The sequence below is a fragment of the Bos indicus x Bos taurus genome, chromosome 2 (genome assembly GCF_003369695.1).
Source record: "Bos indicus x Bos taurus breed Angus x Brahman F1 hybrid chromosome 2, Bos_hybrid_MaternalHap_v2.0, whole genome shotgun sequence".
NCBI lineage: Eukaryota > Metazoa > Chordata > Mammalia > Artiodactyla > Bovidae > Bos > Bos indicus x Bos taurus.
Genome location: NC_040077.1, coordinates 1,994,263 through 2,002,843, shown reverse-complemented (window position 1 = coordinate 2,002,843; position 8,581 = coordinate 1,994,263). Strand labels below are relative to the sequence as shown.

The 8,581-nt window shown below is 39.9% G+C and overlaps 1 non-coding gene across 1 annotated transcript; it reads left to right on the top strand.

Moving 5' to 3' along the window:
• Positions 1 to 7,304: 7,304 nt before the first annotated feature.
• Positions 7,305 to 7,413, top strand: LOC113881415. Its single transcript, XR_003508036.1, has one exon. It is a non-coding gene; the product is annotated as a U6 spliceosomal RNA (small nuclear RNA).
• The last annotated feature ends 1,168 nt before the right edge of the window (positions 7,414 to 8,581 follow it).

Here is an 8,581-nt window from a genome sequence, read left to right as displayed (position 1 = left end):
TCAGCCAAGCACTGTGAATAACTCATGGATGGAAAGAAGAACAAATGGGCAGTGGAGTTCCTTCCTTGGGTGCTGGGACAGAGCCAGATGGTCAGGCCCTGCAGGGGCTGGGGCAGGACAATCATGGGCTCAAAGCCAAAGGCCTGAATCCAGATGTTCCCTCACAGGCCTGTGCAATCCTTACAATTCCTCTAAAAGTGAGAGCCACCACATTCTGAAAAGCAGAAAATGTGCCAGTGATCCATCTCCTAAACTTCACAGTAACCCAGGTAGCAGGAAGAGGAACCTCAGGGAAGTCACTGATTTAATTATTGCTTTGTTTGTTCTGGGAAGGCTTTCTGCATTCACTGAAAAGAAAGAAACTAAATGTAGGTGGGGGAAGAGGCAATAGGAAAATGACCGACAGTAAAAAAGTGAAATGGAGATAAGAGCATATGAAGAAACATTACTGTCTTGTTGAAAGATAACCATGGCCAGCAGGCTCAACAAAGAGATGACCCGCTAGTGCTGCCTGAAGCGAAGGTAAAGCTTATGGCCCATGCTGACAGAGGATTTTGATGGCAGTCCAGAGGCAAGATGATGGATATTCTCTATCTGAGCTTCAGGAAACACCTTCCGCCCCATGGCTCCTCTCTGCACACAGACCCTGCAAGATGCCCCAGCGAACCTACACTGCAGAAGACATGAAATGAGTCAGTAGACTTTTGGGTGGGACAGCAGTTTGAGCACTACCTTAGTCTGGGCTTGGTCTCCTGGCCGGTGGCCTCACAATGTGCAAGGGCTGGGGAATATCACATGAACTTCAAGATGAAGCACAAGCTAAACTTCTTCAGTCATGTCTGACTTATTGCAACCCCATGGACTGTAGGCCGCCTGGTTACTCTGTCCATAGGATTCTCCATGCAAGAATACTGGTGTGGGTTGCCATTCCCTTCTCCAGGGGATCTTCTGACCCCAAGAATTGAACCCACAACTCCTGTGAGTTCTGCATTGCAGGCAGATTCTTTACCACTGAGCCACCACAGACCTGGGCTGAACCCCAGCTCCAGTGCTATTGATGGAAAAGGATTCAACCTAGAACCTCTGCTCCACATCTCTAGGATACAACAGTAGTTTTGCCTGTGATGTCTTCCAGGAGCTCAAAAAATAGTCCTTTCCATATGCATTTTCCAGTATAAAGAGGCAAGTTTCCACGAGGGAATGGCATGTGGGGCCAAGGGAGCCCCATGCCTGTTAGGAAATCTGTCTGGCTGGTAAAAACACTGAGAGAAAATGGAGCATGTTGTTGGGGCATCTTCAGGCCCCCTAGGCATATCTTGTTCATCTCTTCCACCTCCCTGAAGCCGATGATTCAGACGACTCCCCCACTCCTTCATTTATTCAACAAGGATTTTTGAGCTTCTACCCCATGCCAGGTGCTAGGAACACAGCAGTGAAGAAGGCCCTGAAGTCCTGTCCTGTGAGCTCTATAGTGTGGTCTTATCCCCAATTCCCAGCCCACCTCCCCATTTGTGTTAGCCCATCTCCTGAACTGCCTTCTCCCATCACTACAAATCAGAAACCCACCTTTCCCTCAAGACCAACTTCAAATGGGCCAGCTTCTGTGCAAAGTCCTCCCTGACTGTCCTATTGGAAGGGATCTCTCACCCTGCCATCTCAAAAAGACATTTTTTCTGCCCCTTTTTCATGGCTTTTAGCATTGGGGCATTTTCTTTTTTTTAATTTAAAATGAGTCAGCTTCTCCCATGATAGCACCTTATAAAATTATTTGTCCAGCTCATCCCTTGCTCACATCTCAGTCTCCCTCTATCTAGTAAACTACTGCTTCCAGAGGACTCCAGGGATTGATCAACAAGTTTGATGTGAAGAAAAGATAAGTGGAAGTCCCTGTCCCAATACACAGTCCACAATGGACCACCTTGTATTGGGGGCTGGATAACAGATATATTAACATAGAAATATGTTTCCCCAAAAGAACCCATTAAGATGGGAATATTAATTTACAGCCTTCTGATCCCTCATCACAACTGTAGTTAAATAATTCCTGGTGATGACTTTGCTAAGTTTTCAAAGATTCTATTTTGGTGGTGGGTGCACATCAGGGGCAGAGCTGAGCTAGCATTCCATAATCCACAGAACATATCTATATCTTTATTAGTATTTATTTATATTTATATTTCTAGGTGTTACATATAACATGTATATAGTTGTATATTACATGTCTATAGACATGTCTATAGACATGTATATAACAAGTCTATATCTATATTAGTATTTATTTATATTTCTAGGTGTTCCTTAGAAATATAGGAAATATAGATAGCTCCCACTTATCTCTTACTCCCATTCTCATTCCTCAAATGCATTCAACGAATTTTGATATATGTCCTTAAATATGCACAGATCTTTATAAAAGATATAGTACCATTTTATATCTGTATATACATATATCTATGTAAATTACATGAGTTATATTAGCCTTTTATATCTGTATATACATATATCTATGTACATTACATGAGTTATATTAGCCTTTAAACTTCATTCTGTTTCTTCTTATATTTTAACTTGACCATAAGTTTTGAATTTACATCATTTCACTCTATGCAGGCAATGGCACCCCACTCCAGTACTCTTGCCTGGAAAATCCCATGGACAGAGGAGCCTGGAAGGCTGCAGTCCATGGGGCACTGAGGGTCAGACATGACTGAGCGACTTCACTTTCACTTTTCACTTTCATGCATTGGAGAAGGAAATGGCAACCCACTCCAGTGTTCTTGCCTGGAGAATCCCAGGGACAGCAGAGCCTGGTGGGCTGCAGTCTATGGGGTCGCACAGAGTCAGACACAACTGAAGTGACTTAGCAGCAGCACTCTATGCACATCTAGATTACAGCTTCTCAATGCTGTTGTTGACTGTTATTTCACAGCTATCTTCCTCCTTATTTTATTTCCAGCACCATATAGTGGACACCAAGTTGCCCCTATTTCAGTCCATCATAAATGAAAAGACACATGATCTCCCAACAGGCCATCAAAGATTCTCTGAGGCACTTAGCAAGAGTTGGGTTGCTATTCTTAGGGCACATGCTCTAAATTTCACCAAGTCCTGTGGGATGTTCACACACTTCACACTCCAGAGTTCCTGTCTACCCACATCCTTATCAACACTTGATCTTGCCTCTTATCTAATTGTAGCTATTCTGTTGGATGTGAAGTAGTTTCTTGTATTGATTCTAACTTGCACTGTGAACATCTCTTCATGGGTTTGTTAGTCTTTGGTGTTTCCATGTGTATGAATTGCCTGCTCACTTCTTTCACCTATTTTTCTACTGGAATGTCCCTTCTTTTCCTTGTACTTTGAAGGAATTCCTATTGTCTTTTCCCACACCTATTGGCTTTCACTACTATTACTCTCGTTGAACAGAAACCCCTAATTTAGAGGTAATGAAAAGTTCATTTGCTTTATGGTTATTATTTGACAACTTCATTCAAGTAGTTATTTGCTTCACCCTGCTGGCCTCCAAGCATTAGAGCCATGGAAGTTTTGTGTTCCCAGTATGTATAACAGCGCTTGTTACACCAGTTCATGAATAAATGTTTGGGAATGAATGAGGCCAGCACCTGGCTCAGTGTAAGTATTTGATAAATAGAAGATATTATTTTTAACAAATGAGGTGTTTCCCAAGCAAAGATTCTAAAGAAATATAATGAAGCAATCTTCTTCAGAGAGAAAATCAAAACAAGACAAACAAAAGCTAAATTACCAGTGAAGCTCAGTAAATAGGAAGGGTTTCCTCTTTTGCTTAAGAGGTTTGAATGATTTTCTTTAGTGTAGGAAGGCTCTGTGAGGAGTAGATACAGATTTCTGACTTGAAAACAGCATTGTCACAAAAGAGTTTTGATTTTAGTTGGTTTTGCTTTCATTTTAGTTGGTTTTGCTTGTTTGTTTTGACTTGGTTTGATTTGAAATAGAAGTGTTACAGTTATGCTTGAGTAATGTGGAAATTCAGGATAATGTTTTATGTCCCAGTGATTTCAGCACTATGGATTCTTGTTGGAATCCACATAGAATATATGATTAGCCCCCCTAATTTGATAATAACATCCCATGGATATAGCACTGCCTTCTCTAGATTCTTTGAGAGTCACCTGTGAGGTCTCATACATCACCGCTGAATTGCCACATGTCTAAAGTTTTATAGCAGGAAAAAGAATTGCATCTATAACAGCTTCAAGGAATACAGCCCTGTACACAAGTTCCCCTAACCGGGTGGGACACCCACAGCTTTTCTCCCTATTATCTGGAAACTGTCTGAAGTCAAAAATGGACATAAATGTGGGACACAGGTCAAGTCAGTGAAGATTATGATTCTCAAGGTCAGTTCCAGTACAACAGTGTGAAGCACTCCACTGAACTGCTCCCTAGTAAAAATAATGCAGATTATTTTTTTAATATATTCATGTAAAGCCTCTAAAAATGATCTTAAGGACAAAAAGCAAATGAAGAATTATATATTCAAGAAAATCTACACAATTTGGTTAGGGGGTCTGTGGTGTTTCAACCTAGACAATTCCCTTCCTCCCTTTTCCAAGTTCAGCAAAACAAAGACTCCACTCCAGACTACTTGCAGCCAAGAACCCAGGGCTCCCTCTCCCCAGCTCCCTGCTAGAGGGCTTTCTTCCTTGGAGAAGCTGAACATCAATATTTCTTATCTTGCCCCCAACTACCTGTTGCTGAATGACTGCAGTTACGGGGGGGACCTCCATTTTTCCAACCAGTTCCCACTCATGGAATTGAGGCTTTATTGTGGGGGCGTGAACTGAGATTACCAGGCCTGTGATGGCTCTTCCTCCAGCTCATAGGATTGTGTTTCCACATCAGGAGAGGAAACCAAAAGGAACTCAGTTCACCACCTCCTCTGCACCAAGAATTCAGATCCTAGAGCATATGTGTCACTTAGAGAGAAGCTTGACATTGTCCCTATCTCCAGCCCAAAGCTTTAATTAAGAGATTTTCCCTGGTGGGAAATTAGCAGGCATTAAACATACAACTCTTAATTTCTTCCCAAAGGAACTAACTATTTGCAACAGAGTATGGAGAAGTTCAAGCTTAAAAGTGCTCACAAGAATGATGGAAGTTATGGTGACAGGCAATTTTGGAAGAAATGCATGAATTTAATGAAGATACTGCCCAGACTATAGGCTGGCTAGTTTGCAGGAGCAAACTAAGCACTAAGTTAGATGAGAGAAACCCTCTTGGTACAGAACAGACATCAACAGAAACTAGGTCTTAAAAGAAGCCACAGATTCATCCACCTCATTAGAACTGATTCAAATGTATTCTTTTTAAAGGCTGAGTAATACTCCATTGTGTATATGTACCACAGCTTTCTTATCCATTCATCTGCTCATAGACATCTAGGTTGCTTCCATTTCCTGGCTATTATAAACAGTGCTGCGATTAACATTGGGGTACACGTGTCTCTTTCAATTCTGGTTTCCTCGGTGTGTATGCCCAGCAGTGGGATTGCTGGGTTGTATGGCAGTTCTATTTCCAGTTTTTTAAGGAATCTCCACACTGTTCTCCATAGTGGCTGTACTAGTTTGCATTCCCACCAACGGTGTAAAAGGGTTCCCTTTTCTCCACATCCTCTCCAGCATTTATTTCTTATAGACTTTTGGATTGCAGCCATTCTGACTGGCGTGAAATGATACCTCATAGTGGTTTTGATTTGCATTTCTCTGATAATGAGTGATGTTGAGCATCTTTTCATGTGTTTGTTAGCCATCTGTATGGAGCCTATTATACAGAGTGAAGTAAGCCAGAAAGAAAAACACTAATACAGTATACTAATGCATATATATGGAATTTAGAAAGATGGTAATGACAACCCTGTATACAAGACAGCAAAAGAGACACAGATGTATAGAACAGTATTTTGGACTCTGTGGGGTGGGGGGGGGGGGATGATTTGGGAGAATGGCATTAAAACATGTGTAATATCATATAAAAACGAATCGCCAGTCCAGGTTCGATGCAGGATACAGGAAGCTTGGGACTGGTGCACTGGGATGACCCAGAGGGATGCTATGCGGAGGAAAGTGGGAGGGGGGTTCGGGATGGGGAACACATGTACAGCCGTGGCAGATGCATATTGATGTATGGCAAAACCAATACAATATTGTAAAGTAAAAAATAATAATAATAAATTAAAAATAAATTAATTAAAAAAATAAAATAAAATCAATGCAAGACTGAAAAAAAAAAAAAAGAAGCCACAGAGAATAGACTTATGGACATGGAGAGAGGGGAGGAGAGGGTGAGATATATGGAAAAAGTAACATGGAAACTTAAATTACCATATGTAAAATAGATAACCAAAGGGAATTTGCTGTACGGCTCATGAAACTCAAACAGGGGCTCTGTATCAACCTAGGGTGGTGGGATGGAAAGGGAGATGAGATGGAGGTTCAGAAGGGAAGGGATTGCTGATTTGTGTTGAGGTTTGCCAGAAAACAGCAAAATTCTGTAAAGCAATTATCCTTCAATTAATTTTTTTTTAATTTTTAAAAAAAGGAGCCACAGTTTGATTGGTTTAGTTTCAAGGTTAATTTATGCCCTAGGGAATTGTTCAAATGAAGACATACAAATGACCAATAAGCACATGAAAAGATGCTTAACATCATTAGTCATCAGGAAAATGTAAGTGAAGACAATAATAAATATCACTTCACACCCACTAGGTGGCTAGAATATAACAGTCAGATAATAACAAGTGTTGGTGAAGGTGTGAAGAAATTTAATATTCATACACTAGTGGTGGGAATGTAAGATAATCCAGCTGTCTTAGTAAACAGTGTGAAAGTTCCTCAAACAATTAAACCTGGAGCTACCCAATGACTGAGAAAGTCCACTAGTAGGTGTATACTCAAAAAGAAGAAAATGAATGTTCACATAAAAACTTGTACCCAAATGTTTACAGCAGCATTATCTATAATAACCAAAATGTATAAACAACTCAAATATATATTACCTGATGATGGATAACAAAATATGGTCTAATCTGAAACCATAAAACTTTTAGAAGAAAACATGAAAAGTACACTCTTTGGTATCAGTCTTAGTAATATTTTTCTGGATATGTCTCCTCAGGCAAGGGTGGTGGTGGTTTAGTCACTAAGTCCTGTCCAACTCTTGCAAACACGTGGACTATAGCCTGCCAGGCTCCTCTGTCCATAGGATTCTCCAAGCAAGAATACTGGAATAGGTGGCTTTTAACAAATGAAAAAATAAGCAAATGAGCACTCACTTCGGCAGCACATATACCAATAAATTGGAACGATACAGAGAAGATTAGCATGGCTCCTGTGCAAAGAGGACATGCAAATTCGTGAAGCATTCTATATATTTCATCACTATTCACAATAGTCAGGATGTGGAAGCAACCTAAATGCCCATCAACAGATGAATGGATAAGGAAGTTGTAGTGCATATATACAGTGGAATAATACTCAGCTGTAAAAAAGGAGTAAGTGTGAATCAGTTGAACTAAGGTGGATGAACCTAGAGCCTGCCATACAGAGTGAGTAAGAAAGAGAAAAACAAGTGTCATATAATAAGGCATATGTATGGAATATAGAAAAATGGTACTGATGAACCTATTTGCAAGGAAGAAATGGAGATACATGTGTAGAGAACAGACTTATGGGCACAGTAGGGGAAGGGGAGAGTTGGATGAATTGAGAAAGTATCATTGACATATAATTACAACTGATTCATGTTATTGTATGGCAGAAACCAACCCAACATTATAAAGCAATTATCCTCCAATTAAAAAATAAATTGAAAAGGAAGTAAATAAGACTACATCAACTAGAGAGCTTTTGCACAGCAAAGAAAACTATCATCAAAATGAAAAGAGAGCCTAGTCAATGGGAGAAGACATTTGCAAATCATATATCTGATAAGGGATAAATATCCAAAATATATTTTTAAAAGCTAGTACAACTCAACATCAAAACACACACACACACACACACACACACACACACACACACATCTTGATTTTAAGAATGAACAAAGAATCTGAATAGACCTTTTTCCAAAGAAGACATAAAGATGGCCAACAAGCACATGAAATGTTCAACAGCACTACTTATTAAGGGAAATGCAAATCAGAACCACAACCTCATACCTGTCAGAATGGCTATTTTTAGAAAAACCAGAATATAATAAATGTTGGTAAGGATGGGGAGAGAAGGGAGCCCTCATACACTATTCATGGGAATATAAATTGGAGCAGTCACTATAGTAAACAGTACAATTTTTCCTTGAAAAAATAAAAATAGAACTACCATAGGAACCAGCCATTCCACTGACTCCTTTACCCAAAGAAAGTGAAAATAATTTGAAAAGAATATGCATCCTTATGTCCATTACAACATTTTTTACAAGAACCAAAATATGGAAGTAGTTTAAGTGTCCATCAATAGATGAATGGATAAAGAATATTACTCAGCCACAAAGAATGAAATCTTGGCATTTGTGACAACATGGATAGACCTAGAGGATGTGCAAA